General features: G+C 36.1%; 1 protein-coding gene across 1 annotated transcript in view; it reads right to left on the reverse strand.

Moving 5' to 3' along the window:
• LOC105226812 (uncharacterized) overlaps nt 1–24,819 on the reverse strand; it is a 159,114-nt gene that overhangs the window by 13,154 nt on the left and 121,141 nt on the right. The window lies entirely within an intron of this gene.

Here is a 24,819-nt window from a genome sequence, read left to right on the forward strand (position 1 = left end):
AAAAAAATCATTATCCATAAAAATAAAAATATTTGTTTACTTTGTTTCATAATATTTACGAAATTTATGTAAAATTGATTTATTTTTAACCTTTTCGTGTTTGAGTTGCTTACAAAATCTAAAAAACGACAATCGATTAATATCTGTGATGATCTCTATTCAGTATATTCAAAATGGTAGACAAGAATTCTTTTTAGTTTTGTGACCTGCTAACTACCAGGTCTTAATATTTTGAGACTAACGCTAGAGACTGTTTGGTGAATAGTAACTAGTCACAAATTCAGATTTTACCTCAAAACGTCTCAAATAGAGACTAGATACAGATTACAGAATCCCGCTTAATAATAATAATAATAATACTATTTTAAATGCGAATGTAAGTTTGTTTGTTACGCTTTCACACAAAAACTACTAGAGGAAATCTGGTATATCCAAACCATACTCATACTAATATCATAAATGCGAAAATGAAGTTTAAACAATGAATACTGTATTGTTAATAGGATCAACACTGACATTCGAGGAGAAATGAAGGAATAAATACGGAACTAAGTACTTTATATCCTGTGGAGTTTTTAAACTCACTTGAACTATAGGGTGTACCGTCACATAAACATCAATTGAAAATAAATGTACCAGTAAAGCTTATGCGAAATCTAGATGCTCCTCGGCTATGTAATGAAACAAAGCCTCGGATAACAAAATTGGGACAGAACATACTTGGTGCTACTATTTTAACAGGTGTCGGTAAGGGAAATAGTGTTATAATACCTCGGATACCAATTTTCCCACTGACCTTCCATTCCAATTTAAAAGGGTTCAGTTTCCCGTCAAGCTTAGCTTTGCTGTTACTATAAACAAGGCACAAGGACAAACATTACAGGTAGCAAGAGTGCATTTAGAAACTTCTCTCATAGTCAACTTTATGTAGCCTGCTCACGTGTATCTAATGCCCAGTATTTACATATATTTGCACCCGACGGGAAAACGTATAACATTGTCTACAAAAATATCCTAGATGAATACTTTGTATTTTATTTTTTAAATTGTTAGAATTCATAATTATTTATTTTTGTTACGGTGAAATATATTTTAACATTTGTTGTTGCATTTCAGCACGCATATTTTAAGGTATTGAAACTTCATTGACTGTAGTAATTTTAAAAAATTGTTGATCTCAGCCAAGCAATAAAATTTAGTTATCATATTGATTCATTTCTATTATTATGCCCTCATCCTTCATCTCTCATACTTATTTAATGGCTCCACTGCGGCGAAGCTGCGTGTAAAAAGCTAGTAATATAATAAAAATAAATTTTTATCGCTGGATAAATACTTTTTTAAATCCTTACAATTCATTTCTTTGAAGTTATATTTAGGGGTTTCCCATAGTCTCATAAAGTTATAAGTTATAACGATCCGAAAACATACGTTCAGAGTTGTATTTCCGTAAACTTAGTTTACCGTGCGATTCTGTACTGTGATACAGTCTCAAGTCTCTAAATTTGAGATTTTACGTTAGAGACAATTTTTGAGACTTGAGACGATTTTGCTATTCTGTAAGTGACAGTCACAAAATCTGTTACATTTCATTATTCAGAGATGTTTTTACACTTGAATGAAAGTAAATATGTCGATAACCAATATTAAATTTTCTATAACATCGTCAAAAAAAATAATTATCAATAAAAATAAAAATATATGTTGACTTTGTTTCATAATACTTACATATTTACGAAATTTATATAAAATTGATTTATTTTTAACCTTTTCCTGTTTGAGTTGCTTACAAAATATAAAAAAAACGACAATCGATTAATATGTATGATGACTCTAGTCAGTATATTCAAAATGGCAAGAGTTCTTTTTAGTTTGTGACCTGCTAACTATCAGGTCGCAGGATGCTTTATGACACGTTGTGAGTACCCCAATAGAACAAGTACAATATTCTTAACGGCATCAACTGAGGGGCGGTTACGCTCGTTGCTCCACTAATTAAATTGGTTACATTGGCGGCTATTTCCTTTTTAGTTTCCAATAACTTAACTTGGATGCCATCGTTTCTGTAATCGAAATATTGAGTAACTAAAAGGAAAATTTTGTGATTTCCATGATTGGAAGCACCTGTACTGATGCTGCAAAGAGGGATTTCCTTCAAGTCTTTTATCAGCATCAAGAGAATGGGGAGCCAAAACACTGTTGATAACGGCTTCAGTCTTCGACGGCGAAGAAATACATTGTTTCATTAAAGAAACAAAAATACATTGTTTCAATGAGTTAAGTATCCACCCACTCTACTCGGGAAAACTGGCGCACCCTAATAAGACAGCTTGATTCACCACAGCTGATGACACCAACACAACTCACCATACCTATACACCCACTAAACAAAAGGGATGAACAACAGGATAGAAGACACAATTCGTTCTAAACCATTCCAGCCACACAAGCCGCACATCAACTTTCGCACAAAAAAATCTCTATCAACGTTCGTCTACGTACGCTCCTCTACCGCGATTATACATTCGACCACGACCCTGCGGAAAATAGATCGCCAGTGCCGGCAGTATTAGGATTCTCGCCGCCCCGCTCGTCGACATATATTTTTATTAGCATTTATAATATTAAAGATTATAATTTTCTTCATCAAAATGTCGAAATAAAACAAAAATGTATTTTATCCTACATAAAATGTGTACCCTTTTAAATATACATAATGGTAACATAACCTTAAGGGCTCTAAAACACAATATTATTTTTTTGCTTACCTCACAAAAGTCACGGTGAAGGCTTGGATATTACAGTGATACAGTCTCAAGTCTCTAAATTTGAAATTTGAGACAATTTTTGAAACTTGAGACGATTTTGCTATTCTGTAAGTGACAGTCACAAAATCTATTACATTTCATTATTCAGAGATGTTTTTACACTTGAAAGAAAATAAATATGTCGATAACAAATATTAAATTTTCCATAACATAGTCAAAAAAAATAATTATCAATAAAAACAAAAATATGTGTTGACCTTGTTTCATAATATTTACGAAATTTTTGTAAAACTATCTGCCCCCGCAACCGTTGTCCTGCGTGAAATTATGTGTGTTTGAAATGAAAAGGAAGTTGAATTTATCATTTAATTTTTTTTTTCAATGTTACGCAGCTTGATAAACAACATTTTTTTTTGGTTTGGTTCCGGTGTACGAAAAAGATGGTTTTCCAACTGAGCATGTAACGTATATCTGGCCGTGTGAAAAACATAGCATTTCAAAATTTATGCCACACACTCTGCGACTTCCTTGTATCCTGTTGATTGTCTTCTCAAATGTAATTTTCACTGGAAACGGAATACGTTTGAACTAAAATGGCAAATCGTTGGAACTCAAAGCATTCTGCCTCCTTGTTTTCGATAGCTGAGTCACAATCAATCGGGATCCATTACACAGTTTCGGCGCATGAAGATTGCGAAACATAATAATGACAGAGCCAACTTTGAGACGCAAATAATGCGTCGGCATACCAAGCCTCTCCAAATAATTTAGAAATTTCACTGGAAAATGTACGGCTTCGTCTTCATTGTCAAGACGATCATAATTTTTGTTCGTATTCCATTATTGACTCAGATTTGGAAGCTGATATAATAATACCCAACGATTACCCTCCTCCCGCCCAATCGACGCGAGTGGCGCAATCCGCGAACGAGCGGAATTAGCTAAGTCATAAAAGGCAAGAGAGTTTTAAGCGTTGCGATCTTAAGCTGCTCAGCTACAGAAACAAAAATTTCAACATCCAAAATTAAGAATTAAATTAAGGTTTATAATTTTTAAATGTTACTTGTTGAGAGTAGATAAAATAATTTTTTTAATGATAAAGAGTGAGTCTGTTAGATCAAATGTGCTGAAATGAGAATTTAAATCATAACATATACGGCGGAATGATTCGTTTAACTCAAAATTTGCGAGCGAGCGGGAACGTTAAAATTAATATCAGATAAGAGAGATGGGCTACAGACTGTTGAAATGATCGTCGCACAAAGTATGCAAACTTCAGTGGCATGCGAAGTAGCTATCGCAACGTCCATCATTTGATTCCAGTGATTTTCATGTCCCAGCAATTGTAATCGCTGGCATGGTTCTCAAAAAGTTGCACACACCGTATCATTCACAGTACACAATGACTCAAATAAAATTGCACCGCTTACATTAATCAATCGTCGTTTTCGGGTGGATTGTGTAAATTCGTCCTAAGGCATTAGTTGAGAAAACACCTGGTTCTCCATCTACTGGTTGGCACTGCTTTCTGCGTAACCATTTTTTCAACGATGCATTTCATGTATAAAATCAAAGTATTTCCGAATAGATGCGATAACATGCAAACGCTGGCGGTGTTTCCACTGGCTGTAGTGTATTCTCTGGGTTGAAATACACTCTTTGGCCATTCTCCAAATTAGCTGCGAGCAGTCGGAAAACGTTCATGAATTGCAAAAGTAAATATTCTACAAAGCGCTTTATTGCAGTTCACGTATCAAGACCAATAACCGCCATGTTGCTTCCTTTGGTGACGTACTTACAAACGTATTTTATCGATTACACCAAACTGCAATATTTCCGAAAGAAAAGGACGTGGATTGTGTTTCGTGCATTTATTGTCAGATTTAAAAACCGAAGTTGGATTGTGGTGTCCGCAAGGTCCATGAACCATATTGGTTTCCATCACTGGATCTTTCTTTGCATTTTGATTTCACCAATTTGACCTGGTGTAACCACTATCCACCATTCAAAGAAGAGTATGTGCGTGCGTCAAACCTCTCTTTTGCCACTCAACAGAGTACATCTAGCCTCTAACTGCACCACATATAATCACGTTATCGGAATTAAACAAACGTTTTCGTTAGTGTCTGTTAAAGAACTACTTTCTGTATTTTTGTTTCATTTACCCTTATCCTATCTTATTTTAAAGCTTAATCCTAATTACTCTTCTAATATCTTCTTGTTTTCTTACTCTAATTTCTCTTAAAACTAAGGTAGTATTAGTTATATGTAAATGGATATGCAAATGGGTGCTTCCATTACTATATATGTATTATATAGGCGATATGGAGGCTTACATTACTCCTCCCCGGCCAGAATAAGCAGTCCCTGCGTATTCAAAAAATATCCAATATTTAAATAACTTTAATGTTTCTCTAAACATTATTTATATATTTCGTTTTACTTGCGTTTTATATATTTTTTAAAATTGTTTATTATTGGATACTAGGTAATTTCCTTCTTGCTTAAAATTTACAATTTTTTTATATTTGGGTTTTGATTTGCTTACTCTATTATTATTTACAATGTTGTTTGCAAAACTGTCCGTTTCTACCCTATTAGTTTTTTGGTTTAACACATTTATTCTTTTAGATTTTCTCTCATGTACCCCTTTGGTAAGTTTAGATATATCTTCTTGTGAAATTATATTATTTAAAAGATCTATTGGTCGATATTTGGTAGTACTATGAATAGTGTTGTTGTATGCTACTATAGCTTTACATATATTTTCCATGATATCATCTTTATTATTAGGATCTGCATTGAAAAGTCGAATGTGTTCGTTTAGAGTACCATGTAATCTTTCTACGTCCGCATTACCAGTTTGTTTCTTTGGGTGCTCAACCAAGTGGAAGCCCACCACTGTATATAAGGTTTTATGAGTCACTTAAACTTAAATAGTGAAAATGCATTCTTTTTAACTTATAATAAGTGATAATTTATTTTTGACACAAATTTTATTTACACTTAATGGAAAACTTAATTAATTGGTCAAATGAATACGGGCGAGATCGCTGTTGAGCTTGGTGATGTATAAAATAGATCAGGATCGCGGCTGATCCAAAGCTGTATGTAGAAGGACTTGATCGGAAAAAGGTATCAAAGTTAACCGCTGACGAAACAAAAGTCTTTCCGTAGCGCACAGGATCGGTGTTGATCGCACCGAAGTAAATTAGAGTAGGGTATTAACGCGACGCAGTATATTAGCGAGAGTGTATCGGCGATGCGTGTATGCAGAATGTGTCTAAACGAATTGTGATGAGCGGCTTATGTAGATCGAATCGTGCGCTTTCCCTTCTGCCCATCCTTTCTGGTGAGTGGTTTGATTGATGTGGTGAGTTGTATTATAATGTCGTTAGCTGTGGTGAACTAAGCTTTCTTATTAGTGTGCGCCCGTTTTTCCGGGTAGAGTGGGCGGATGCTTAACTCATTTAAACACAGTTTTCAAATAAGCTGTTGTTGTGTGGAAGTTTATCTGTTGGTCCTTTAACCCTTAAATGCATGATGATGTATATATACATCAGTGTTTTCTTCCTTACATAATTTCTAAACGGTAACTCAAACACAGTACTTTTTACTTTTATTAGGTGCTAAAAGTATCTGTGTTGGTTTTTGAACGCAAACTTTCATATGACATTTCACTTTTTAATTTTAATAATTTGACAGCTTGGCGCGCCACTTACAAATACACACTTTGGCGGTAAAATTGTAATTTCATTTTGGTGGTTAGTTAATAGTATTTTTACGTGCTATAAGTGATTTATGAGAGGATAAAGGTAAGAAAAACACATTACATTGGTTTTATTTAGAATTCAATAACAGTTATAGTAAATTCGAGCGTTATAATTGTGATGTAGAAATACATCAGCAAGCAAAATCGGCAAATAATAGTTTAACTGTGGGTACAATAATATCTTTTTTATATTTGACTTATAAATATATAATCTATTCATATGAATTATATAATTACACAGTACAACATTAACATTTTTTTCTTTATTTTTCCCTTAACCCTTTCAGCCCCAAAGGACTTTTTAAACGATGTCAAACATATATAGAAGTTGCTTATAAGCAACTTTGGGGCTAAAAAGGTTAATCATGATCATGAAGTTGATCTATAAGATGTGTATTTTAAAGAAGTTTTTGTGTATTTGACTTTTTAAACGATGTCAAACATAGATAGAAGTTGCTTATAAGCAACTTCGGGGCTGAAAGGGTTAATCTATGTTTAATTTTCTACCTGTTACAATTTATGGTATTTAAAAAGGAAAAATCATGCATTTAAGGGTTAAAAATTCCCTAACTACAGCAGTATCTAGCTCATTGTCGAAAACTACTAACTTTGGTTTACCTAAATATTGTATTCTCTGCTTGAGTGCCTTCAGTATCGATACCGAGGTCCTGTCTTCCAGGTTGTAAGCAGTTGCGTATTTCGTAAGTTTATCTGTGCTTGTAAGATACATCGTGAATGAACGATATCATTGTGCCTTTCTGGTGTAGATGTAATGTTAAAGCTATGCTTTATTGGGGTCCTATCGAATTTCGCAAGTTTACATATTTCGCAACTGTTAATGTATTTTTGTATTTCTTTCTGAAACTTAGGGTAATAGTAAACTCTTCTCAATTCTTCATAAACTTCGTTAATACCTCTATGATTATTTTTAATGTGCGTATTTTGTATTAATTGTAAAAGCTTTTCTCTATCAATTATATCTTCTAAGATTGAATGTGCTTTTAACACCTTTAAGCTTTTGTTTCTCGCAAAATATTTAATATACAAAGATTGGAATTCTTTGTATAATTCAATATTTTGGCAATAAACTACTGCAAGTCCTTTCGCAGGTAGTTTTTCTCGCAGGAAATCCAAAAGGGCATCATTATTTGTTACTTTTAAGCAGTGCCGAATTTTAGTTTTGAACATAATTTTTGTTGAACAAGAATTCTTATTTGAATTTTGAATAAATAATTGATTTTTAAATAAATTAATTGGTTGTTCGGTTATTTTAATGTAGTCAGTACTATCGCTTTCTGCGCTATGCACTGTGTTAACATCTTCATCGAATAATTCATTTAGATTAATTACTATTTCACTATTTAATGATTCATAATTTAACCTACTTAGGCCGTCTGCGATTACGTTTTCTTTTCCTTTTATATAACTAATATCAAAATCGAACTCATTTAGCTTTATTTTCCATCTTTGGATTTTAGCATTTGGTTCTTTTATATTGTGAAGCCAAACTAATGGACGGTGGTCTGTTTTGATTACAAACCTACGACCGAAAAGATATGGGCGAAAATATTTCGTTGCCCACACTATGGCTAATAACTCCTTTTCAATTGTGCTGTAATTTTTTTCGTGGCCGTTTAAAGTACGGCTGGCAAAAGAAACAGCTTTATTTCCTTGCTGCGGCTCCTAATGCAAAATTACTAGCATCGGTAACAAGCGTAAAAGTTTTATTAAAATCGGGATGAATAAGAATAGGATCAAATGGCATACGCATAAATTCATTATGCCCAGTGGCTGTAGAAAAAGCTGTTTTTGGAATGTCATCGGGATGTACTTCAATTTGGTGAAATCCCTTGGCTAAATCAAGAGTAGAGAAATACTTTCCTAGTTTGTCGAATATATCGTCAATATTTGGCATAGGAAATCTGTCTTCAACAGTAATATCGTTTAACTTTCGATAGTCAATTACTATACGCCATTTTTGTTCATTGGAAGAATCTAATTTTTTTGGAACTATCCATATTGAGCTATTATATGGACTATTTAAATATCTAATTATGTTTTGTTTTAACATATTTTCAATCTGGTCATTAACTTGTACTTTATGTACCTCAGGGTACCTATATAATTTGGAATACATTGGCATATCATGCTTCGTTAGAATTCTATGCTTTATTTCATTGGTAAAAGTTAAATTATCGTTCTTGTTGTAAAATACGTGTTTATACATTTTAATTATATTAGTTAATTTTTCCTTTTCATATTTTTCGAGATGATCTGTTTGGATTTGAGATAATATATCAGGTTTTTCAATTTCGCAATTATAAAAGCAGTTATCTTTATAAGCTAATTCATTATAATCTTCTTCCTCTTTAGATAAACACATTGTTATTACAGCATTACTTGTAATTAATTGTCTACAAGGTATATTTATTATGCAGTTTAAATTTTGTAAAATATTATTACCTATAAGTCCATCAAAGTTGTCATTGAACGCATATTCTAAAAATTCGCAATTATAATCTTTTATATTAAATTCCCGAAATATGGGAAATTTGCAAAGTTTTGTAATTGTTATCTCTCTACCTAATGCTTTTGCTACTACGTTTACATTTTGCTTCAATTATAATTATACTGAATTCAGCACCAGTAACAATTATAAATTTTAATTTTTTTATAGGATTATTAATTATTATATATGGAAGTTTTGGTTGCCTACTATTGGAAAATTTACATTCGAATTTCCTATTTCCATTGGTTTATCTTGTTGATTACTGCTTCTCATATTAGGTGCATTTCGATTTCTTCAACTCGGCTGTCTAATTTGGTAAACATAATTATTATTATTGGAATTTGTTTTATTTCTATTTGTGTTTTGTGAGTAATTTGTCCGCTTCGTTTGACTAGTAAAATTTGAATTTCCTAGGTTATCATTACATGGATTATAATTTGTATTAGAATAATGTGGATTTTGATATGGCAAATTCTGTTGGGTCTCAAAATGCTGATTATGTTTATTACTCATATTTGTAAAATTAAACGATTTCCTTTGAAAGGAATTGTTTTGGTTATTAGAATTATTGCTAAAGTTAGTTCTTATATTTGTATTCAAATAATCTCTTTTTGCAGGTCCAAACTGTGTATAATTTTGATGCTTTGCATCTAATATAATTTTAAATGCGTCTTCTAATGTTTCAGGATCTCTGGCGAATATCATAGTACGTGTTGGTTCAGGAAGATGATCCCTAAAAGTCTTAAGTGAAATTCTGTTTACTTCTTCAGTCGTATAAGTAGTGTCGCCATGAGTTAAATTTCTATTATGTATTCTGTTTGCCAGTTTATTTATTTTAAAATAATAATTTTCAATTGTTGCATGTAATCTGCAAGTTTTTAATTCGTCCGTTAAGTCATTACTACTGTATTTTTCGCCAAAATTTTTTGTTAAAATTTCTTTCAAAATATGCCACGAATTTACGTTAGAGTGCCTATGAATGGCTTCCCTAGTTTTGCCAACACATTTGTTTTTAATATACCCAAAAAGTATATTTTGATTAGTATTATGAAATTCTAGAATAGATGGAAGAATATTTTCAACCTGATCTATATAATCTGGCAACTGATTAGTATCATTGCCATCAAAACTTTCAATATTTTTAATGCAAGTTAAAACTAGGTTAAATCTACTTATTTGTAGCGCTTCCACAGCTAAATATTTAATTCAACTTATGTGTGTGTAGAAGGGAAACTAATATATTGTTAAAAGAAGAAACGAAAGAAGGTACTAATAAATAAAATAAAATATATATGTATGCTGTATATATATATATATTAGGGTGATTCAAAAAAAAAAAATTTTTTTTGTTTTTTATTGGTACTCGGAAAAATGGGTTCCTAGACACCTCTAAGAAATCCTCTCCAAATATGAGTTTTTAATTGTAACGGGAAGGTCCTCCGCCTAACGGTTTTCTATTTTTTCTTATTATCAGATAGAAAAATTTATATCTCGCTTCCAACTACTTGAAAAAATATCTTGTTAATTAGGTTTTGTAGGAAATTGAATGCTCTAAAATATGGTCTCTTATGATTTTTTCGTAAACCCAACCGTTTAAAAGATATTCTTCTCTTATTCCGCGTAGCCACGCTTACGCGATTATAGCCGAGTCACCCACAGCGCCCGACAAGCGTTCTTCTCTTCGCTACGTGGGCCACAATTGGATATCAAAGACGAGGCCAGGTCCTTCTCCACTGGTCCTTCACCGGTAGTGGAGGTCTTCCTCTTCCTCTGCTTACAGCGGCGGGTACTGCCGTCGAATAATTTTCAGAGCTGGAGTGTTTTTCATCCATCCGGACAACATGACCTAGCCAGCGTAGCCGCTGTCTTTTAATTAGCTGAAACTATGGGTCGATGTCGTCGTATATCTCCGTTACAGATAGCGTTCCAATCGGAGCCGGTCATCGCAGTGCCAACGCGACAAAGGACCATTAAATCTTCCGCAGAACTTTTCTCTCGAAAACTCGCAACGTTCGACTCATCGGTTGTTGTTAGGCCCAAGCCTCTGCCCACCATTATAGCAGGACGGGAATTATGAGCGACTTAATTTTTAGAGTTTGGGTTTTTGTTCGTCGAGAGAGAGCCTTTCTTTTCATTTGCCTACTCAGTCCGAAGTAGCAACTGTTGGCAAGAGTAATCCTGCGTTGGATTTCTAGTCTGACATGTTGGTGGTGTTAATGATGGTTCCTAAAAGACGACAATTATCACAACTTCAAAGTTATGTGGACTGTTCAAACATGACGTGAGTGCCAAGTCGCGAGTGCGAACGCCGTTTGTTTGAGACAGGAGAAATTTCGTCTTGCCCTCTTTCCCGCAGACCATTTGCGTTGCTACTTGTTCAGTCTGGGAGAAAGCAGCAAAAAAAAAAAATAAAAAAAACTAACCCGGCGCGCGAGGTTTGTTTTGAGTTGTATTGTGTCTTTTTTGGGGTGGTGTGTCGTTCTTTCTCCCTTTGTTCTTTTTCTTTTTTTTTTGGTTATTTTTTTACTGTTTTTTCCCCCCGGCGGCACTGTGTGTGGGCGACCCTCGGCGGGGGGTTGTTGTTCCCCCGCACTGTTGTTTTGTGGATGGTGCGTGTTCTGGTTGATCGTTTCGTTGTTGTGTTTTTCGGTTGGCGTTGTTTGTCCGGCCTGCCTTGTATGTGTTTCGTGGAGTTTGGTTGAGATTGTGTTTGATCAGGGTGAGTGATTGTTCGGGTGGTTTTTTTTTACGGGGTGTTTGTTTTGTAAGGTCTTTGTTTTGATTGTTGCGTGTTTTTTTTTTGGTGTCTTGAGTGAATTTTGTTTTGTCGAGGAACCGACATTGTGAAAATGTGAAAATATCTTCAATATCCTCGGTCATACGGGCCAAGCCAGCACGCCCAGTCTTCTTTACCTCCTCTTCTGTGTCTGTTAACCCCCAGCTGCTCAGCCTTCTCCTGTCGCTCGTCACAATCTTTTATTATAAAAGGGATTGTACCTTGTTTGCTCCGGTGTTTTTTCAGTTCTGCGCCAGCTTAGATTCTGTCTGCAGTAGGTGCAGCAAGGTCTGCAGCTCTAAATAATTTTCTACAGCAGCATGATAGCAGATGGAAAAAAGAAAAAAAAAAAAAAAAAAACGTCCGCACCCCCGATAGGGAGTTCGCCCCTTTTGTCCTGAAACCTCGTTTGGGTATCGCAACGGTCGGAGAGGTCCTTCCCGATCCTGACGGAGCTTTGGGTCCCGCTCAAACGTCAGTTTACACCAGCCGTTATTATATTAGTTTTGCACGGGGGAGGGGATACCACCAAATTCAGACATTTACGGCAATTAAGGGCAGCTCCTTTCCGTGCTATCGACAAGCAGCTTTGAAAATCGACACGAATATAGGTGGTGGTGAGTTGAAGGGTTTCGAATTTCTCCTCTTCACGGGTCTTTTCCAAGATTTGGCGCCATGGTGAATAATATGGGTCGGTGTGTTTTGATTTTCCAGGTCTGATAGCCACAATGATAACGGTTCCAAAGCAGTTTGTGTTGAACGTCTGGGCTTTAATCTGTCACACAATACGCCGACTATTCGAACCTTATACGCGATATTAAGGCAGGCTAATCCCAACGGTAGTGGCGCAGATTGTGGGACGTACCTCCTTTTTATGATTGGGCCCATAGCACAATTTAAATTCCAATCGTTTGGGCATGCTCTCATCCGACCATATTTTGCAAAGAAAGCTGGATGCATGCTTCCTTATCAAGGTTCTTCGCCACAGTGTTTGAACTAGCTCGGCCGGCAATCCGTCTGCCCCCTGCCGCTTGTTGTTCTTCAGGCGGGCAAACTGCTATTCGAACTTCGTTCATGGTTTTCGGGCAATGGAAGTCCTGCGCCATACGCATCGATTGGGTATCGGGGTGTTCGATTCTCCCGGTGCTAGTGGTGTCCCTGCCATTCAGCAGGCTGGAGAAGTGTTCCCTCCATAATCTAGTATGCTCTGGGCATACTGTGGCTAGATCACCTTTGGGGGTTCTACAGGAGTATGCTCCGGTTCTTGAACCTTCTGTAAGTCGCCCGCAATTTTTTCGTTTAGAATTTCGAGCCATTACCCCTGTCGGCCAGCTTACAAGCGATTCCATACTCACGCATTCGGCCTCTTTCTTCTTCTGTCTGCAAATGCGTCTTCGCTTCCTCTTCAAATTCGGTACTTATCCCCAATCACGCACGTGTTGTGGTCGATCGTAACGTTGCGAGGTAGGGCCAGGCCTGTTTTATCCGCTGCGACACGGCACTCCTCATGTACCAGCTGTTGTTCTTTTGCACTTTCCGAAAAAAACCAAGGTTTTCGGTTGCAGCTTTACGTAAGATGTTTGAAATTGACGTCCCACAGTTCCCTTCATACCCGAGTTGTGGAGAAGTTGCTCGCAGAGAAGCAAGGAGTTGCAGACGTGTAGAAAAATCGTTCGGCTGTCTTGTTGTGATTGCAGTTCTCGACGTGCGAAACTTCCTTGGTGTTTGTTGGCCGTTGCGTTGCGTTTTTTTGATGCACAGAGGTGGCGCGGGTGCGAATTTGCTGCAACAATATAGTGGGTCCAGATGCAATGTTAGGTCCCCGGAGCGCACGGCACATCTAAAACATGGGAGACGTGTCTTCAGTCTACCACAACATGATCGATCTGGTTGGTGGGTTTTCGATCCGGAGAAAGACAGGTTAGCCTTGAGTGTATCTCTTATGCTGGAATCTATTACTACAGATAAACCATATTTCGGCCCCGGCGAAAGTCGATCAGCCTCACCCAATTTTGGGATGTTCCTCGTGGAGGCTGAATTACGACCGTAGTGCCCAAAGGATTACATTCTTTAGCCCATCTGGCGTTTGAAGTCGCCGCAAGCACGATTTTGGACAGCGTGGCTGGGGCATTATGTCATAAGTGCGCTCCAAGCACTCTAAAAAGCATCTTTGGTCACATCGTCCTTCTCTCGTCGGGGCAGTGGGGCCGAACAAATCAGCGATATGATGAAGAAAGAACCTCGCTTTACGGTGAAATTTGACTATTTTTGGAAAAATTCTTTATTTCTTATTAATTTTGTAACTCAATGAAAAAAAATTATTATGAATGATGAAACACATAGTTTTGTAGGAAATTTACTGCTCTATAAAAATGGTCTGCTATGATTTTTCGATTAAGTTAAGCGTTTACGAGATATTCATCGTCAAACAACAATGCATATTAGGGTGGATCAAAAAAAAAATTTTTTTTTTTTCGTTTGGTTCTGTGAAAAATAGGTTCCTAGACACCTCTAAGTTAGCCTCTCCAAAAACCTATTCATAATAATTTTTTTTCATTGAGTTATAAAATTATTAAGAAATAAAAAATTTTACCAAAAATAATCAAAGTTCAACTGTTAATATCTTTTAAACGGTTGGGTTTACGAAAAAATCTTAAGAGACCATATTTTAGAGCATTCAATTTCCTACAAAACCTAATTAACAAGATATTTTTTTAAGTAGTTGGAAGCGAGATATAAATTTTTCTATCTGATAATAAGAAAAAATAGAAAACCGTTAGGCGGAAGACCTTCCCGTTACAATTAAAAACTCATATTTGGAGAGGATTTCTTAGAGGTGTCTAGGAACCCATTTTTCCGAGTACCAATAAAAAAAAAACAAAAAATTTTTTTTTGAATCACCCTAATATATATATATATCTGTGTATACTTATGTATGTATATGTTTGTAAATCCTGTGTTCTTGCTGTTACTCTTGCTGCCTTGCTGGACGTTTGTTGCTGCTGTATTAAGCTCCAGTTGATTGCAGTTGTTGTTATTTTAGTTTCGCCAAATATAAATGCACAATTATTGTTTTTGTTTTTTACTTCTCTTTTGTTTTATGTTTTCTCTGCTGCACTGAAAAGTTGTGTTGTTGTGTTTCTCTTTTGAAACGTCTTAGATAATATAGGCACCGTTTCAAAGAGATTTAAAGTTCCTTTCACCTTCACAGAGGTCGCAAATTCATTGTCATCCGCTTTTAACCACGACTATCTGACCTTCATAGAAGACACAATGACCGTTGCAGCCAGCTAGTTGTTTGTGTTTTTCGATGAGTTCCTCTAATCCTCTTATTTTCGAATGTGCGCGTTTTATACTTTTCTTTATTTAGTTCGGCTTTTTTTTATATTTATTTTATTATTAATACGTTTTTTATTTTGTAATTGCTATTCTTTTATAATATACTACTCCTTTGCTTATTTAATTAAAGCATTGTTTTGCTCAGCACGATTTACGAAAAGATTGTTTGATTTAAAGAACTAAATTTTTGCTCAGCGGCTAATTAGAAATGTTTCTCACATATTTTTTTGTTTTTAATTATTTTAAGGTGTTGCGTTTCGCGTCGGTTTTCTTTTTTCTTTTTTTTTACAAAAAATAATCGACCACGTGATACTTTTTCAGTATTTTCTTCAGTGGTACTTTTTCCTCGTCAAGTTTGTCACGTCACGTGATCTTTATGCTGTCTTGTGGATCCCGTTTCTTTGCCCAGGTATCACCTTGATTGTCCTTGGAATTGCTAGAGGTCACCGTCAACCACACATTATAGAGAATTTATAAGTTTTATAAAAGTAATACATTTAAAGAAAACCTATAACTTCCCACAAACTGTTAAGCTTATTTTATTTAATTTCACTGCTTTGACATTGTTTAGTTTTTATACACTATTTTTTTTTCTTGTTTTTTTTTTACTTCTATTCCAGCACACAAGTCTATTTATTTAAAAAAATTTACGTATTTATAAATATATGTATTAAGAATTTTAAAATTTGACTCTGTTCAAAAATATTATTCTTAATAACAAGTTTTCCTCGTCGCCAATCACGTTCTCGGAATTAAACAAACGCTTTCTATTAAAGAACTATTTTCTTTATTTTTGTATCATTTACACTTATCTTATCTTATTTTAAAGCTTAATCCTAATTACTCTTCTAATGTCTTTTTGTTCTCTTACTCTAATTTCTCTTAAAACTAAAGTAGTATTAGTTATATGTAAATATGTAAATGGATATGTAAATGGGTGCTTACATTACTATATATGTATTATATAGGCGATATGGAGGCTTACATTTCTATATACGTTGCTTCAAAATAAAGTCCATCAAACATCGTAGCTTTTGTTTGAAAAGTCGTGCTGTGACATCGTGACGATCGCTTGCTGATTGACCGTGATCTATAATTCCGCACGCATGTCATTGCATCCTGGAAGTTCTTCTTGCCTTGGACTGCCATACGTTGATGGCAAAAAGAACGCCGACCGTTATTATCTCGATCTTCGTGGCTTCGTAACAAATTTTAATCTCTAATTGACTTTTTTGTGTGAAACACGTATAAAATTTTCACTGAATAATTTTCAATAATTTTTCCTTTGGATAGCCGGAATAAAAAAGCAAGCGACCGAAATTGAAAGATTCAAAAAATCAAAATATTGAAAAACAAAACAATTAAAAATTAAAAAAAAAATTGTATAGAAAAAAGTTGTTCTTCTTTACTGGCGTAGACACCGCTTACGCGATTATAGCCGAGTCAACAACAGCGCCCCAGTCGTTTCTTCTCTTCGTTACGTGGCGCCAATTGGATATTCCAAGCGAAGCCAGGTCCTTCTCCACTTGGTCGTTCCAACGGAGTGAAGGTCTTCCTTTTCCTCTGCTTACACCTGCGGGTACTGCGTCAAATACTTTCAGAGCTGGAGTATTTTCATCCATACTTTTTGGAATTGCCCATTTTTTCGACTTTTCCTTATGAAAAGTATAAGGTATTTTTATTTCCTCCCTTGTCCACCTTCCCCGATCCACAACGATCAACCCCAGAAAAATTCATCAAGATTGGTGAAGCCGTTCTCTCAGCGTTACTAACAAACAAACATTCTTTCGTTTATATGGGGAAAAGGTAAGGGCTGTTTTTAGGTGTTTTCCAGCAATTTTTCGAATTTTTCTTGCCGTAAAAACCATCCTTGAACCCCAACGAACATTTAAAAAATAGAATTGGCAACATTGGTCCAGGCGTTGTTGAGTTATGCGCTTAGCAACACATTTTGCGATTCATTTTTATATATAGGATTTATTTATTTTTAATCTTTTCGTGTTAGAGTTACTTCTTCTTCTTTACTGGCGTAGACAGCGCTTATGCGATTATAGCCGAGTCAACAACAGCGCACTTTACTTTTCAATTGCCTACTTAGCCTGAAGTAGCACCTGATGGCAAGAGTAATCCTGCGTTGGATTTCCAGGCTGACATTGTTGGTGGTGTTAATGTTGATTCCTAAATAGACGAAATTATCTACAACTTCAAAGTTATGACTGTCAACAGTGACGTGAGAACCAAATCGCCAGTGCGACGACTGTTTGTTTGATGACAGGAGACATTTCGTCTTGCCCTCGTTCAGTCTAGAGAAAGCAGAACTAACGGTGCGGGTGTTGAGGCCGAGGATATCAATATCATCGGAATACGTTAGCAGCTGTTCACTCTAATAAAAGATTGTACCTTCTCCATTCAGCTCTGGAGCTTGAATTATTTTCTCCAGCAGCAGATTGAAGAAGTCGCACGATAGGGAGTCGCCTTGTTTGAAACCTCGTTTGATATCGAACGGTTCAGAGAGGTGCTTACCGATACTGACGGAGCTTTTCGTGTTTCTCAACGTCAGTTTACACAGCCGTATTAACTTTGATGGGATACCAAATTCAGACATCGCGGCATAAAGGCAGCTCCTTTTCGTGCTGTCGAAAGCAGTCTTGAAATCGACGAATAGGTGGTGAGTGTCGATTCTCCTTTCACGGGTCTTTTCCAAGATTTGGCGCATGGTGAATATCTGGTCGGTTGTTGATTTACCAGGTCTGAAGCCACACTGATAAGGTCCAATCAGTTTGTTGGCGGTGGGCTTTAATCTCTCACACAATACGCTCGACAGAACCTTGTACGCGATGTTGAGGAGGCTTATCTCACGGTAGTTGGCGCAGATTGAGGAGTCTCCTTTTTTATGGATTGGGCATAGCACACTTAAATTCCAATCGTTGGGTGAGCTTTCGTCCCACCATATTCTACAAAGAAGCTGATTCATGCTCCTTACCACTTCTTCGCTGCCGTGTTTGTATAGCTCGGGCGGCAATCCATCTACCCATGCCGCTTTGTCGTTCTTCAGACGGATAATTCCTATTCGAACTTCTTCATGGTCGGGCAATGGAACGTCTGCTCCAACGTCATCGATTGGGGTATCGGGTTCGCCTTCTCCTGGTGTTGTGCGCTCACTGACATTCAGCAGGCTGGAGAAGTGTTCCCTCCATAATTTTAGTATGCTGTGGGCATCGGTGGCTAGATAACCTTGGGGGGTTCTGTATGCCGCCGCATCTTTTCGTAGAATTTTCGAGCATTACCCCTGTCGGCCAGCTTATCAAGCCCTTCGTACTTACGCATTTCGAGCTCTCTCTTTTTTTGTCTGCAAATGCGTCTCGATTCCCTCTTCAACTCTTGGTATCTATCCCATCTCGCACGTGTTGTGGTCGATTGTAATGTTGCGAGATAGGCAGTCTGTTTTCTCTTCGCTACGGCATGACACTCCTCATCGTACCAGCTGTTCTTTTGCCTTTTCCGAAAACCCATGGTTTCGCTTGCAGCTATACGTAAGGAGTTTAAAATGCAGTCCCACAGTTCCCTTATACCGAGTTGTTGACGCGTGCTCTCAGAGAGCAGGATTGCAAGCCGAGTAGAAAATCGTTCGGCTGTCTGTTGTGTTTGTAACATCTCGACGTCGAACCTTCCTTGTGTTGTTGGCGTGCGTTTTTTTGCTGCACAGAGCCGGGTGCGAATTTTGGCTGCAACAATATAGTGGTCCGAGTCGATGTTAGGACCTCGGAGCGCACGCACATCTAAAACACTGGAGACATGTCTTCCGTCTATCACAACATGATGGATCTGGTTGGTGGTTTTTCGATCCGGAGACAGGTAGCTTGATGTATCTTCTTATGCTGGAATCTAGTACTACAGATAACCATATTTCGGGCCCCGGCGAAGTCGATCAGCCTCAACCTATTTGGGGTTGTTTCCTCGTGGAGGCTGAATTTACCGACCGTAGTGCCAAAGATACCTTCTTTGCTCACCCTGGCGTTGAAGTCGCCAAGCACGATTTTGACATCGTGACGGGGGCATCTCTCATAAGTGCGCTCTAAGCACTCATAAAAGGCATCTTTGGTCACATCGTCCTTCCCCTCCGTCGGGGCGTGGACGCAAATCAGCGATATGTTGAAGAACCTCGCTTTGATGCGGATTGTGGCTAGACGTTCATTCTCCAGAGTGAATGATAGTACTCGGCGACGGAGTCTCTCTCCCACCACAAATCCAACACCAAACCTGCGCTCCTTTATACGGCCACTGTAGTAAATGTCACAAGGACCTAGACGTTTGATGTCAGCCTTTATTTTCACGAGGCAGCGGCATCTTCCCAATTAAGGGACCGGACATTCCAGGTGCATGCCCTCAATTCGTAGTCCTTATTTCGTTTGCCATGGTCGTCTTATCCGAGGCTGATTGTTGATTTTCTTTGGGGGTGTTTTTTACGTGGCGGGTCCCAAACCCAGCGCACAACCCTCTGGAGGGGATATTTCGCCTTCTCACTTTAGCTCGCCTTCACACGGATGTTCTTAGGCTACCCAGAGGATACTTGGTCAAAGACCGGAAGTCGTGAGCTGCTTGAGGCGTATGTAAAAGAAACGTTTCTGGCCACTCCCAAGTGAATGGCGGTCAGAGAACTTTCTTCATTTGCATGAACTTCTACACATGACTCCATCCTCCACGTTTGAGTTACTTACAAAATATAAAAAAAACGACAATCGATTAATATCTATGATGATCTCTATTCAGTATATTCAAAATGGCAGACAAGAGTTCTTTTTAGTTTTGTGAGCTGCTAACTATCAGTGTTGAGCCAATATTTTGAGACTAAGCTAGAGACTGTTTAGTGAATAGTAACTATTAACAAATTGAGACTTTACCTCAAACTATCTCAAATAGAGACTGGAGACTGGTTACAGAATCCCGCTATAAACCACAAAATATTATAGCAGAAAGAGCGAATTCCGCTCCTCCAATGAACAATGTTGTCATTACTCAATATGCATATATAGTTTTGTACACATCTAACTTTCCAATTACAATTTTTTATAATAACTGAAATCAAACTATTAAAACTAGTTTATATATTTATAAATAATATATAATTTTGAGTTAGTTTAAGAAAATTTCAAACACATTGAATTTTTATTATTACCACAATATATCGAGACTGGTAACACGGCGTTAGGAGAGAGCAATCAGCTAACTAGTTTCTACGGGAAAAATCCAAATGCGAAATTCTACATTACCGTACGGTAAAGCGGGTGGTAGCGGTGGTGCGCTCTCATAAGATAGGTCATATCAGTTGATTCGGGCTGCGGTTTTACGTTGTTGGCTGTTTCAGCTATTAGGCATAAAAATTGCCCATTCCAGATTCGGATTCAATTTATGAAATATATACATGTATGTATGATGACGATACCATATGGTGTGCGTTCCCAAACTCAACCGAGTTCAACTCGCGCAGGAATTTTATACCGAACCTGCGCGAGTTGAACTCGGTCGAATAAGGAACGCAACCATGAATGAAATGATGCATGTAAATGCATCCTTTAATACCGAAAAAAACCTGTACGAGTTGAACTCGGTCGAGTTAAGGAACGCAACCATGAATATGATTCATGTAAATGCAAATTAATTCCCGCAACGAGGGAATTTTTAAAAATATATATATGTACTTTATATGCGCGAAGGCGCGGATGAAATGAGAACGCGTGTGGTTCTTGTGGATTGCCAAATACAAATCAAATCTTTATTTCTGAAATACTAATATTTATACATTTTGGTATTATTATCTTAGAGCTAAAGCTGAAGTGTAAGCATCAGCTTGATTGAATCCAGAACAAAGAGTTAATTACAATTTTAGCTGTGACAGCAAATTCCAGCAGAACGTTAAGCGTTCTGTTTTCTTTACGATTGTTATTGCTATGCCTTCTTGTGAGGGCGAGCGATATTGTTTTGATAATAATGGATTATTGGATTCAGAACGAAAAAAGCATATCGAATTCTTAAATAATCAAAAACGTTAATTATATTTCTAATTTATGAGACAGTGTAATTCCAAAGTGCAAAGATTCAATTTTATTTACAGTTACGGCAGGGATGGGCACATTAGCCCTCAGTGGCATTTTGCCCATGCGGGCACGAGTGCACATTTTGAGGGCTAGGTGAGGGGATCATCGCGGGCAAACATGAAGAGGGAAGTGAAGCAACGTATTTTACCACACCATGTTTACAAATGAGAGCGCACGCATATATGAGAAGTTGCACTGTGGGTAATAACTGTAAAATTGCCTAACCAGTTTAAGTTTCTTTGTAACTACCATAAATTTATAAAATGTAAGATAAATAACAAAAAGTATAATAAATATTTGATTTTAGTAAACATTTTTTTAATATGTCTTTATATCAGCATTTAATTTTTTTTTATTTGAAATAATAAATTATATGTTTGGTTTAATCTCATTTGCTATAGCTCCACGCATTATTGTACCAAGTACCAAAATTTAAATCAGATAACCTACTTCTTATCTTATATATAATTTTCGAAGCAAAAAGTTTCAAACCAGGTTATTTCTTTAAACTTCCTTATAAAAAGTAATTTCAATAATAACTTCAGTTTATGAACCACTGTTTATTCAAACACATATGACCAAATGAATCTTATGATAGCGCAATGTAAATAATTACCCAACAACCCTTCTACCACCCGCCAATCCTAGAATTTCCAACGACTCAGCTGATTGCTCTCTCACACCGCAGGGTTGCCAGGCTCGATATACTGTAGTAATTATAAAAATTGTCTTCAATATATTTGAGATTTTCTTAAAATAACTCAAATTTAGAATCGAATGCTATTATTTACAAATATATAAACTAGTTTTAATATTTTGATTTCAGTTTTGATATTTTTTATTATGAAAAATTATAATTGAAATCTTAGATGTGTACAAAACTACATATGCGTATTGAGTAATGGCAACATTGTTCGAATGAAAACGAGAACAAAACGCTTGCCGCTCGTGGCGAAGTGAGAAGATGTTTCTGCCATTAGCGTTTGTATTCTATTTGTTTGCTTAGCCACTCTCAATCAATAATGCCATACCGCGCAAATATATTTTTATTTGATGATTTCTTATATTTTTGAAAATATGTGTTCCCTTTCTATAGCGCATATTATTATTTTAATACTTTTCCAGAGGCAACTTAGATTTTTAAAATTTAACAAAACAATTATAGAAAAAAACCTCAATTCTTTGATTTTGATAAAACAACCAAACTGAAAATATCACAAATCATATATTTATATAAGCATTTTCATTAAATGGAACTACAATATGTTTAAACACAATATGTAAATATAATGGCCACAAGTATCTTTTCTTTTTTATATATACAGATATGCATATGCACGTATAAAAGCCCACAACTTGAGAAAAGTTTGCCCAATTGTAACTAAAATGAGTTTTTACAACTGGCATCACCACCATTAACTGATCACATGTACAGTGGTGTGAACAAAATAGGAACAACTATAGGTGTTGTGAAGTTTTAAAATGTGCTGTTTTCTTATTACATAAAATTGTTTTTAGATACAAGTATAACTTATATATTTTTTCCTAACAGTGATTAGAATTTCCCACCATGCAAAGGTAAATAAAAACAAATTTTAATGCGAAACTCTAAACCCTGCAAATTATGTTTACCTCTTTTTGTTCACACAACTGTACAAGTCCGATATGAAGTAAACTTCCGCTCTTTAATTTGTGTACAATGTCAGTATTGCCGCAACCACTCTGCCATAGATAAATTGATCAGAATCTCTTTTCTTGCTCTCTCGCTTGTCAGCTGGCATTGCACACTGATCTGTTTTTTGAGCTGGCAACAAAACACAATCAGGATGACGCCAATCAGCAGTTAGTCAAAAAGGCGGGATGCCAGAATAGCAGCGCAATAATTACTTGACGAAATTAATGTGAAATGAAATTTCATTGAACTGTGCGAACATATTTTGGCAAAATAAATGTTTATGTAAATTAATTAATGATTTTGCATTTTAGCATTTATATATGTATGCATTTTCAAAGTGTTTAATTTAGTGTTTTGTATAATTTATTATATACCCAATCTAATATTTTTCAGCAGTGGCATCATTGGCAAATGTTATAAAAAATGCGAGTTTTGACAGCTCTCTCTCGAACCAAAGAGTCTCGTATCAAGTTATCTATGACTCTGCGATGAACATCAAGTTATGGAGGAATGTAATTGATTTTTTTCGCAACTTTTTATGCCCTTCTATCCGTAAACTGATAATTCCCCTCATCTAGCCCTCGTGCGCACTTTGCTAACTTTGCGGACTAAAAATGTGCCCATCCCTGTTTTTGAGTATCCACTCAGTTTCTTCAGCTAGCTCATGTTCATCGGTTTCGTATATTTGATCTACATTTATACTAGAAGGTTTTGCTTCAACACTCACATGCTTGCTTTTACTAGATCTTAGTTCTTCGTTTTCTCTTTTTAGTTCCATGTTATCTTTATGTAACTGATTGCACATCGCTTCCAAAGTTCTAAGCCCCTCATTTATAAGTGAGTTAGTTTTTTCCAATTCTCTTATTTTATTTACTCTAAATGAGCTGAGACGTTTGTCGGCGTCACCTCATGAAGAGGTTCAACCATTTTTATTTTCTACTGATTTCTCTACTGGGTATTAGAAACCTGTCGTTTGGTCGATACTGCAGTTTGAACAAGAAGTTTTTTATTTTTTGTTTTTATTTGGCCATTATGTCAGCACTGATTGCAATTGGAAATTGTTAGAACAGAACAGTTGATTTAATATACGCAGAAATAACGTGTAAGAGAAACAGCAGATGTGCACTTTTTTTCCCCCGCGAAAATTAATTATTTGAGTGTTTATATGATATGTTATTGTTTAAAAAAGCAAACTTCTATTAAAAATGTGATTTGGTTTGAATGAGTTTTACCAATTGCTACCATTAATCCAAGGAAATCGATTTGAAACGTGTTGACAATTTCAATGCCTCCCACGGCGCACACAACCACAAATTATTTTGTTTATTTGCAAATTGTCGCAATTACGGAACACACTTGAATATTTACCGCACTCAATGATAGTGAGCTCTACAGTAATTACATAAGTCTGAATCCACATTACGGTAACCAGTGCGGATGACACTGCATACTCGATTGGCAACCCTATTGCCCCCTCCAAGAAAGCAAGAATGATAGAGACTCAAAACACACGCTTATCTTGTACGTGAATGGTTGTTATGGAATTAAAAATAACTCAAATAGGTCCCGCAACTACCAGACTTTAATCCTATTCAAAATATCTGGAACTTTTTGGAAACCGTATTCGAAAGCATCGAATTTCATCAAAATAAATCCAAAAAACTGGATCATCGAATTAGTGGGTCAAAATATCCGGAAATAATACTAGAAATTGAGTGGGGAGCATACATCGATGTCTAGGGACAATAATAGCAACAAAATGTAGGCCAAAATCGCTAAAACTATTGTAATTACTTTTGATTTATATAAATAATAATTATTGTACGTAAACTTTTTCGATATAAATTATGCACATTTTAAGCTTTAGCATTATTTTTTTTATTTG

Source organism: Bactrocera dorsalis, chromosome 1 (genome assembly GCF_023373825.1).
Source record: "Bactrocera dorsalis isolate Fly_Bdor chromosome 1, ASM2337382v1, whole genome shotgun sequence".
Lineage (NCBI taxonomy): Eukaryota > Metazoa > Arthropoda > Insecta > Diptera > Tephritidae > Bactrocera > Bactrocera dorsalis.